Below are 12,040 nucleotides of genomic sequence, written 5' to 3' on the forward strand. Positions count from 1 at the left end.
GGTGGATCTGCCTTTCCCAGCCCACTGACTTAAATGTCAATCTCCTTTGGCACCACCCTCACAGACACACCCTAAATCAGTACTTTGCATCCTTCAATCCAATCAAGTTGACACTCAGTTTTAACCATCACAGATGTGGAGAAAAGGGAACACTTATACACTTTACCCTATTGGTGGGAATGTAAATTAGTAAAATCCTTATGGAAAATGGTATGGAGATTTCTCAAAGAACTAAAAATAGTGATACCATTTGATTCTGCAATCCCACTACTGTGAATATACCCTAAGGGAAAGAAATCATTATGTCAAAAAAGTATCTACACTGGTATGTTTATTGCAGCGCTATTCACAGTAGCATATACATGGAATCAGCCTAAATATCCGTCAACAGAAGATTGGATAAAGAAGATGTGGTGTATATGTATAAAGAATGAAATCATGTCTTTTGCAGCAAACATGGGTGGAATTGGAGCCCTTTATCCTCAGTGAAATAACTTGGAAACATAGTCAAATACTGCATGTTTTCGCTTCTAAGTGGGAGCTAAACAAGGGTATATGGGACATACCGAGTAGAATAACAGATATTAGAAACTACAAAAGGTGGGAGGTGGGCAAGGGTTAAAAAATCACCTGTTGGATACAGTGTTCACTACTTAGGTGATCTGTACACTAAAAGCACACTTCACCACAGTGCAGTAAGTGCATTTGAGAAATCTGTGGTGTATCCCCTAATTATATTTTTAAGATTTAGCGTAATGTTTTCATTGAACTCATGGAAATTAGAATTGAAACTGTGAGGGAATTTACCTACTTAATCTTGAGGATTCCCAAAGAATAGAGAGAGACACTTTTGCTCAGCACCGCTACACATAAGAAATTTTAAATTTAGGCATATAATTATGTCACAGGCTTTCTAAATAATAAAATGCAAAATAATATTTCCAGTCACCACATTTAACTTTGAGTATATTTCTGCAGATGTTGCTGAGAATGCAGAGAAATTGCTTCCATTATTCTGTTTATTTCCCTGTAGCACTATCCGAAGTGATCATGTTTGTTTATATGTTTATGAAATGTCTCCCTCTACTGGAATGTGAGTTCTTCAAGGGCAAATACGATGTCTTTTATTTCCTCCTGTGTCTTCAGCACCTGTAACAATTTTTTGGCATATAATGGACACTCCACTAATTGCTGGATAAATAATGAATTCTGATTAAGTGTCTGAGATGGGACCCTGGCACCTATGTTTTTAAAAACTGCTTGAGGTTATTTTGATGTATACTCCCAAGATTGAAGAAAACTAGTCTGCTTTCCCTCTGTGGTGTGCATAAGATACAGAAAATATATATGTATCCTTATTTAAAGATCATTGTTGGAGGCTTCTCCTTCTCTTTAAATTGGTAATCTGACTGAGTTCCCCAGAAGGAAGAGCTTTTAGTTAACCACTCTTATCCAAATATTTTTTGAAGGTAGAACTCAAAATGTGCAATTGCTTTCCATCATCAAATAATTAACATTTGGAAAGGCAGGAAGATAGAGCTAAAAGTGAATTTATTCCCTTTTTTTGTAAAAGAAAAGACAAGGTCAGACTACCTAGGCGAGTTTCTTGAAACAGTGATTTTCAATATGGAGGGGAGGGCGATTTTTCTCGTCAGGGGAATTTGACAATGTCTGGGGACATTTTTTTTGTTGCCACTTGGGAGGAGTGAAGGATACTATCGGCACCTATTGGACAGAGGCCAGGGATGCTGCTAAACATCCTACAATGGACAGGACATTTCTCCACAACAAAGAATCATCTGGTGAGAATCCCTGCCTAAAACAAGCTGCTTGCAGAAGGGGCTGGTAGTTATGTGGAGTTTGGCAGTGCAATTTGGATCTGTGCACATATGCACAATAGTTTTTGGTCCTGGGCAAAACAGTGTCTTGTTTAGAGAAACATGTAGGTGGGGATTGACTTTTGTTACATATACTCAGGAGTTTGATCTTGACCATCCTTGTTTAGTTCATGGGAGACTGTGCACTCTCAGATTTGATAATTTGCTTAGAAGGACTCACAGAACTCAGCAAAGAAGTTAAATTCATGATATGGTTTATTACATCAAAGGAATACAGATTAAAACCAGTAATGGGTAAAGGTGCATAGGACAAAGATCCAGGAGAGTTTCAGGCACGAACTTCCAGGTGTTCTCTCCTAATGGAGTTGTGCAGACAGTGCTTGCTTTTCCCAGCAACAATATATGGTGACACGCAAGGAATATTGTCAACCAGGGCCACCCACATGAGGTTTGCTGTCCAGAGTTTTTATTGAGAAGTCAGTCACATCGGTATGGTTGACCACACCTGTGGCTGATGTTAGTCTCCATCCCCTCCAGAGGTCAAGCTGATACTCTGTGACTTAAAGATCCCACCAAAAATCATATTGTTAGACTATCTGGCATGGACCAAAGCCCCCAGGTAAACAACTTTTTATCAAGCAGGACATTCCAAGGGGTTAGCGGTTACCTCCTAGGAGCTGAGCAAGGGCCAAACCTTTCTTTGGCCAAAATTAATCCATTACTGCAGCAGTCCCCAACGTTTTTGGCACCAGGGACCAGTTTCGTGGAAGACAATTTTTCCATGGATGGGGGTTGGGTTGGGGGTGGGATGGTTTTGAGGTGAAACTGTTCCACCTCACATCATCAAGCATTAGTTAGTCTTGTAAAAAGCACACAACCTAGATCCCTCAGATGTGCAATTCAAAATAAGATTGGCAGTCCTATGAGAATCTAATGTTGCACTGCTATGACTGTAGTCGGAGTTCAGGGGGTAATGCTTGCTTGCTTGCTGCTCACCTCCTGCTGTCCAGCCCAGTTTCTGACAGACCATGAATGGCTAGTAGTCCTCAGCCCAGGGGTTAGGGACCCCGGTCTAAGAGACTTTTCAAAGTGTGATGCATGACCCTGGGAGTCCCTAAAGTCAAAACTGTTATCATCATAATAAAATGTTATATGCCTTTTTTACTTTGACATTTGCGCTAATGGTACAAAAGTAATAGTACTTACTACTGATGTATTAGGAATCAAGTTAGTGGCACCAGACTGTGTTTTTCACTGCCTTGCTTACAGTTAAGGGAAGGGAAAAGCCTATTTCCCCCTAAGATTGTTTTTAAGTATAAATTACTTATATTACACTTCACCCTGAGGTATCTGTATGATAAAATGAGTATATGCTGCACAGGAAAAATGCTTATGTGATTGAGTTGCTAGCTGGACTAGACTTTCTTTGTTGTTGTTGTTTTTAATAGAATACCTTTTAATTGAAAAAACAACTAACATTGTGGTTATTCAGATTTGGCTCTTTGGCAAACCTTTTATTGAAAATATTCCTTGAAAAGAACCAAAGTGAACTTGTTACTTCAAGGAAAGAACCTGTCAATATTTGTTACAGATGATGAAATTTGAGCTTCCAAGCAAAAATTATAGTTTGAGTAAATCTGTGCTGGCCACCTTGAGCTTGCTAGCTTTACAGAACTTAAAGATGTTTTCTGGTGGCATTGGTAGTAATATTAATAAATATGACTTTTTATATTGTATATCATGAAATGTGTCAGTAATTGAAGACCTTCATAAACCAGTGAACCAGCATTTTCCAAATGGCTGATGCATGATGTTGTAGAATCACACATGGTTTTGTAAAAAGATCCTTTCAAAGTGCAGTTAGACCAATGGATTTTAATGTGAAAAAAATATTAAAAGCTCATTGATATGGCTTCATAATTAACATTATAGGTAACTTCTAAAAGATATCACTTGTCAAGCTTTGATGTAATATTAAAGATTATCCACAAGTATCTAAAAATATGCTACCATGAGTATAGATTTTCTTCATATACTTGAACCGTGATAACTTATTGCAGCAAATTGAATGCAGAAGCAGCTGTGAGAATCCACCTATTTTCTGTTAAGCCAGACATGAACAGTGCTACTTAATTTTTTTAAAAAATAATTATTTTAATAAAGTTATTTATATTGACATGTAGTGTATATATTAGTAAGTAAATGAAAACTAAATACATTTAAGCAATTTGCTAGTTTTAATTTTGAATACAGTAGACATCAGTAGAAATAATCCTCATAAGCAAAACTTTTTGGGCTCTTCAATAAATTAAAAATGTGAAGAGGTCTTAAGACCAAAAATTTTGAAAACAGCCTTCTAGTATTGGTCCCGCTGATATTGTTGAACCTAAATTTGTCTCTCTTGCTGGGTATGGTTACTACAGGCTAGGAGATTTAAATTCATTGGGCTTTGTTGGAAAGTTCTGGCTTTATATTTCAGACATGCACTTTTAATGTATAAAATATATGGCAGAATTTAATATGGTTAAATTTTGACTTAATATGGCTAAAAAAGCATCACTTATAGATCTGATAAATGGAGAATTAGATCTGAAAGCCTGACAAAGAATTGCAGGGAATGGTAAATAAGTTATTTTCTAGAGGTCAAAATAGGCGAATGATTTTGGGAAAATTATTACCTTACGAAAGTCTCAGAGAAACATGAAGTTAGGACTGGACGCGGTGGCTCATGCCTGTAATCCCAGCACTTTGGGAGGTGGGCAGATCACTTGAGGTCAGGAGTTCAAGACCAGCCTTGCCAACTTGGTGAAACCCCCATCTCTACTGAAAATACAAAAATTAGCCAGTTGTGGTGAGCCTCTGTAATCCCAGCTACTTGGGAGGTTGAGGCAGGATAATCCCTTGAGTCCAGGAGATGGAGGTCACAGTGAGCTGAGATAGCACCACTGTACTGCAGCTTGGGTGACACAGAGTGAGACTCCATCTCAAAAAAAAAAAAAAGGAAACATGCAGTTAACAAACACCTTACATGTAAGAGATTGCATACCCATAAAAAGATGATATAATATGATAGGAGTATTTTAGTAGTCAATGCACTACAGCTTTATTCTAAATATGTTTTCTGTTTCTCTAAACCATGAAGATAAACTGTGGGCTTGAATGAATTGTTAGTAGGTACTATGGAAGTGATCCTGAAAGTTATTTAAAGAGACTTTCTGCAGATGTTTTCTTTTTTTTTTTTTTTTTTTTTTTTTTTTTTTTTTTTTTTTTGAGACGGAGTCTCGCTCTGTCACCCAGGCTGGAGTGCAGTGGCCGGATCTCAGCTCACTGCAAGCTCCGCCTCCCGGGTTCACGCCATTCTCCTGCCTCAGCCTCCCAGCAGATGTTTTCTTATCTATATAAAATTAAGCAGGGTTACCTTGATTTAGAGTCTTGGCCTTGATTACACATTTATAAAGGGTAAATTTGGTTTGTGCTTTGGTAAGGTTTCAAGAAACATCTGTGAAGTCAGTGAACAAGTGCAGTGTGATGCAAATCTGTGGAGGATACAGAGGAAATCAGGAAAATCTGTCAGATATTATGTTAAAAATGTGAAGGCAATGATCCCCACCCCCCCAGATACTAATATTTTTGTTAAGCTGATGTTGTAGATAGAATTTTTTATATGCAGTACTTTAATCCAGGAAAGGCTTATAACTTATAGTCACTTCATAGTGAGTGTTAAGAACTAAAATGTTAGAAAAATAACATAATTTGTTGTTTTTTTTCAAGCACTAGTGCAAATAATGCTTAGCATTGATATTTGTATATTTGAATGTTTTTCACTAGTTAAATATGAGGAAGGTCTATCTTTAAAAGCTTGCCTTGGAGATTTTTTTCAAATCACCTATGTACTTTTTGAAACATTTAAGTAGATACATGTATCAGTTTAAGTTTCGTGTGTTTTTTTTTTCTTTTACCTTCTACTTCCTTTGAGATCAAATGATTTCTACCTACATTCCTATTCTATCCAAACAGTGACATTTCATTTTTAGGGGCATAGGTCTTCATAAATGTTTTTGTGTGTGCATATAATAGAATCCATCAGAATACTATTTTGCTTCAGTGACCAAAAAAATTCTCAGTCTAAAATTAAAAATATTCTAAACTCTGAATTATTCATTTATGTAATAGGAAAATATTTTGCTATTAGTTTTTTTTATTGTGGCAAAACATATATAACATTAAATTTATTTTAACCATCTTTTTTTTTGAGATGGAGCTTTGGCTCTGTTGCCCAGGCTGGAGTGCAGTGGAGTGATCTCGGCTCACTGCAATCTTCGCCTCCCAGGTTCCAGTGATTCCCTTGATTCAGCCTCCTGAGTAGCTGGGATTACAGGTGCACACCACCATACCTGGCTAATTTTTGTATTTTTAATAGAAATGGGGTTTCGCTGTGTTGGCCAGCTAGTCTCAAACTCCTGACCTCAAGTGATCTGCCCGCCTCAGCCTTCCAAAGTATTGGGATTACAGGTGTGAACCACCGTGCCTGGCCTATTTTAACTATCTTAAGTATATAGTTTAGTGGCATTAAGCACATCCACATTGTTGTGCAAACATTATCACCAACCATCTCCAGAACTTTGTCTTCTCCAAATGAAAATCCATACCCATTAAACAATAACTTTCCCTGTGTCCTTTCCCAACCCCTGGCAACCACCATTCAACCTCGTATGAGTGGAGTCATACAATATTTGATCCTTTGTAAGTGGCTCATTTCACTGAGCAAAATGTCTTCGAGGCCCATCCTTGTATTACAGCATATATAAGAGTTCTTTCCTTTTTAAGGCTGAATGATACTGCACTATATGTATAAACCACATTTTGTTTATCCGTTCATTCATTGATGGACACTTGGGTTGCTTCCCAAGTATCTTTTTGGCTATTATGAATAATTCTATGAACATGAGTGTACAAATATCTATTTAAGTCTCTGATTTCAGTTCTTTGGGGTATATACCCATAGTGGAGTTGCTGGATCATACAGTAATTCTGTTTAATTTTTTGAGGAATCACTATACTGTAATGTGTGCAATAATGATTGTACCATTTCACATTCCCACCAGAAATGTGCAGGTGTTCCAATCTCTGTATATCCTTGCCAACATCTGTTATATTGTGGGTGCTTTAAATTTTTTTTTTTTAATAGTAACCATTCTCGTGTGTGACGTGGTATTTCATGACTTTGGTTTGCATATCCCTAATGATTTGTGATGTTGAACATCTTTCCATGTTGTTGATTGGCCATTTGTATACCTTTAGATAAATATCTATTCAAGTCCCTTGTCCATTTAAAACTTTCTTGTTGTTTAATTGTAGGATTTGTTTATATATTCTGGATATTGATGCCTTATCAGATCTATAATTTCCTAATATTTTCTCCTATTCTCTGCATTGCCTTTTCACTCTCTTGATAGTATCCTTCTATGCATAAAAGTTATAAAATTTGACAAAGTCTAGTTTATCTTTTTTCTTTTGTTGTCTGTGGTTCTGGTGCCATACCCAAGGAATCACTGCCAAATCCAGTGTCATGAAGCTTTTCCCCTGTGTTTTCTTCTAAGAGTTTTATAGTTTTAGCTCTTACTTCAAGGTCCATTAATTTTAGCCTTTACTTTGATGCACTTTGAATTAATTTTTGTATATGGTATAAAGTAAGGGATCAAATTCATTCTTTTGCACGTGGGGATATCTAGTTTCCCTAACATCATTTGTTGAAAAGACTGTCTTTTGCTCTCATTGAATTGTCCTGGGACTCTTGTCTAATATATGTAAGGGATTATTTCTGCGCTCTCTCTTTCATGCCATTGGTCCCATGTCCATCTTGATGCCAGTTTCACTCGTTTGATTGTCATAGCTTTGTAATAAGTTTTGAAATCTGGAAGTATGAGACCTCCAAGTTTGTTCTTCTTTTTCAGAATTGTGGCTATTCAGAGTCCTTTGAAATTTCATATTAATTTTATGTTAGATTTTTCTATTTCTGTAAAAAGCATCATTGGGATTGTGATAGGAGTTGTATTGAATCTGTAGGTGGCTTGGGACAGTATTGACCTCTTAACAATATTAGGTGTTCCAATCCATGAACATGGGATGTATTGCCATTTATTTGTGTCTGTCTTTCAGCAACATTTTGTAATTTTCATGTACAAATCTTTTGCCTCTATGGTTAAGTTTATTCCCACATATTTTCTTTTCGATACTATTGTAAATGGACTTGTTTAATTTTCTGTTGGAAATTAAGTGTATGGAAATGCAGCTGATTTTTCTGTGTTTACTTTTGTATCCTGTAGCTTGGCTGAATTTGTTTATTAATTCTGATGCAGGGTCTCTCTCTCTGTGTCACCCAGGTTGGAGTGCAGTGGCATGATCATGGCTCACTGCAGCCGTGACCTCCCAGGCTCAGGTGATTTCACTTCAGCCTTCCCAGTAGCTGGGACTACAGGCATGTACCACCAGGCCCAGCTAATTTTAAATTTTTTTTGTAGAGACAAGGTCTGCCTACATTGCCCAGCTAGTCTTCAACTCTTGGCCTCAAGAACCCTCCTGCCTCTGCCTCCCAAAATGCTGGAATTACGGGAGTGAGCCACCGTGCCCAGCCTTTTTGTGGAATCCTTAGGATTTTCTACATAGATGAACATGCTGTCTGCAAACAAATAGTTTTACTTCTTTTCAAATTTAGTTACTTTTTTTTCCTTGCCTATTAGTTTTAATTCGTGGAGAAATAAGAGATACTGTTAAATGGTTTTAACTTTAAAATTTGTTTATCCGAAGATTTGCTATGGAAAATGTATCTTGAAACTCTTTCATGTTACTCTCTGGAAAGCTGTGGGGTTTTTAATTACAAAGTGATAAAGATGGTCTACATTGTAATGAATATTTATCTTACGACTTCTGGATTTATAACAGGATTCTGTCTTTTGTTTCTTTTCTTTTCTCAGAATCATAGATGCAATTTTCTTGTAGTCCTTGACACCATGCATGCCTTTTGTGTTTTCCTTTGCTTTTAAAGGTAATTGTTAGCATTTAACTTTGGAGTTTTTATTGTTAAAAGTATTTGTATAAGAGAAGTTTATAACTGGTATTACAGCTGTATAAAGTATGAAGTCATTTTAAAAAGATGATATACTAGAAATAAACTTTTAATCATTTAGCCTGCCTTCCTTACTATTCCCCAGCCCCTAGTAACCACCATTCTCCTCTCTGCATCTACGCTTTTGACTTTTTTAGATTCCACAAATAAGTGAGATCATGTGATCTTTGACTTTTGTGCCTGGCTTATTTCGCCAACATAACTCTAGGTTCACCTATGTTGTTGCAGTGACAGGATTTCCTGCTCCTTTAAGACCGAATAGTATCCCAGTGCGTACATATACCACTTTTTCTTCATTTATTGATAGACACTTAGCTTGATTCTATGTTTTGGCTATTTTGAATAATGCTGTAATGAATGTGTGAGTGCAGATACCTCTTTGACATACTGCTTTCATTTCTTTTGGTTATGTACCCTGTAGTGGGATTACTGGATCATGTGGCAATTTTATTTTTGATTTTTTGAGGAACCTTCGTACAATTTTCCATAATGGCTGTACTAATTTACATTCCTCCCCAACAATGGGCAGGGGTTCTCTTTTCTCCACATCCTTGCCAGCACTTACCTTTCATCTTTTTGATAGGAGCTATTCTAACAGTTGTGAGGTGATATCTCATGGTTTTAATTTGCCTTTCCCTGGTGATGAGAGAGTGAACTTTTAAAAAAATATATACTTGGCTATTTGTGTCTTCTTTTGAGAAATGTCTAATATAGGAGATTTTAAAGAAAGGAAAATGACCCACAGGCGTACCCTGCTTACATAACTGTATGAAGAACTCAGTAGTTCGAATTCATATATATATGTAATATTGATCTCTCCCTTGTACTTTCATGGCTTTAGTTCATGCGGCTGTCATTTCTTATTGGACTAATGCAGTAGTTCTCTGACCAGTCTACCCTTCTCCAATTTTGCCCCCATTTCAGTTCATTTTCTACACTCAGACCAATCAGAGTGATCTTTCTTGAAAAATGGTTTTAATTAAATTGAAATGTTGAGACACACAGGATAAAATAAAATATAAACCTAACTACCTATCGCTAGGAATAAGCAGCTGTCAATACTTTGCCATATTTGCTTCGTGTCTCTTAAAGAATGAAATGTTTACATATATAACTAGAGCTCTGCCCCCCCTTTTTCCAAGGTAACCACCTTGAAAGTTAGCTTTTATCATCTAGGTTGTTTTCACTTATACTGTATTTACATATCCATAAACAGTATAATATTACTGTTACATTTATTTTTTCTAAGATTTTAAATTAACGGTATGCTTTATGTATCTTTTTATCGCTGCTTTAAAAATTTATCCATGATGATACGTTTGTTGTTGTTATTTTATCACTGCTTTTAAAATTTATCCATGATGATACATTTGTTGTAATTGCTATATATCTGTATCTCGGGGGATACCCCAAAAGCCCTGATTTGACCACTACACAATCTGTGCGTGTAACAAAATTGCACTTGCACCTGATAAATCTATACAAATAAAAATAATAGTTGCTGTATATCTGATACAAATAAACTGCTGTTTATTAACATTCTGTAGTTAGGTATCTTCTAGTTTTAGCTATTACAAATAATGTTGTAGAAATTCTAGTACAATGTGTGTCTTTTTTTGTACAGTTTCTCTGAGATTGATATGTAGGGGTAGAATTGCTGGGTCATAGGATATAGGCATGTTCACCTTTATTATGTAATTATTATTTTCTTCAAAGGGACTGTACTGATTATATTGCCACAAGCAATTGAGTAAGAGTCATTCTTTACTCTCAAACTCGCCGATAATTATTTTAGTTTGACTTTAATTTTGGCATTCTGATGTATATGAGTGATACTTTGTTTTAATTTGCATTTCCCAGATTTCTAAAGAAATTGAGTATATTTCTGTGTATTTTTGACAAGTTAAATGTTTTTTGTGAATTGCTTATTTTTTCTTTGTACTGATAAGTATATGTCTATTTAATCTATCTGTATGTAGGCTATTAATCTTTTATTGGTTTTGTTATACCGCTCAATCTGTGGCTAGTCTTTACTTTGTTTTAGGAGTCACTCATTTAGAACTTTAAAATTTTTAGTATAATCATTCTTATCAATCTTTTTTGGGTTTTTCACCCTTTTTAGTGTTGTGTAAGAAACAAGGTCTTAAAAAATATTCTGTTCGAAAAATTTGCAATTTTTTTTCCATTTACTTTTCTGAATGACCTAGAATTTTATTCTTGTATATGATGTGTAGTTCAACCTTTCCCACCCCCACCCCCCCAGATTGGCTCTTTACCCTTTGGTCTTCCATATAAATTTTTAAAATATTTTGAAGTGCGATGAAAACTGTTGAGCATAACTGATATTCCATTGAGATTATGGATTTAATTAGAAAAATTAGCATTGTACAGTATTGAGTCCAGAAAAGGCAGATGTTTCTTAATGCAACAGCTGCTTCCAGCCTCATGCCTATCATCTTCTCATGTAAACCAGTTGCCATCAGACAAAAACTGCTTTTCTTTCTCTTCATTTAATCTTGCATGTGTGCCCCTTGTTGGCAGATGCTATCCTTAAATCAGTCAATAAAAAGAGATTCTGGGAAATGTAGTTTAAGGTTTCTGCCCTGTGATGCAGAGAGTATTGGTAATGCAAATTTTACAACAGATAAACCAAGCATATCAAATCTGTTCTTGATTTTTCTCCTCCTTTTAACAGACAAGTTGGGTTATTTGATTGTTTTGTACTACTCCTCACCTCCGATATATCTTGGAGATCTTTTTCAGTGGGATGTGCATTGAAAATTTTGCTAGTGATTGCCAGTTGCAGAGAGGCTGTATTGGTGTATATTTCTACCAGTCTGTCCTCCTGCATCCTGGTCAACTTTGCATCCTGCCCTCTTTATTAGGAATGCCTTTTACCAGTGAGTTTAAAGCAACTCCTTGTTCTGTAAGAGTAAGTCTTTTGACATAGTGATACCTGATAGCAAGTGTGCACATGCACACACTCAGCACACCAATAATGTGTTTTATTATTTGTAAATATTTTCCTTGTGTTCATTTTTAGGCCTGGGCTTTCTGAGTCATCAAACTATCAGAG

At 36.1% G+C, this 12,040-nt stretch overlaps 1 protein-coding gene across 8 annotated transcripts in view; it reads left to right on the forward strand.

Moving 5' to 3' along the window:
- Positions 1-12,040, forward strand: part of ANKRD28 (ankyrin repeat domain 28) — a 191,740-nt gene that overhangs the window by 24,231 nt on the left and 155,469 nt on the right. The window lies entirely within an intron of this gene.

This window comes from Macaca mulatta, chromosome 2 (genome assembly GCF_049350105.2).
Source record: "Macaca mulatta isolate MMU2019108-1 chromosome 2, T2T-MMU8v2.0, whole genome shotgun sequence".
Taxonomy (NCBI): domain Eukaryota; kingdom Metazoa; phylum Chordata; class Mammalia; order Primates; family Cercopithecidae; genus Macaca; species Macaca mulatta.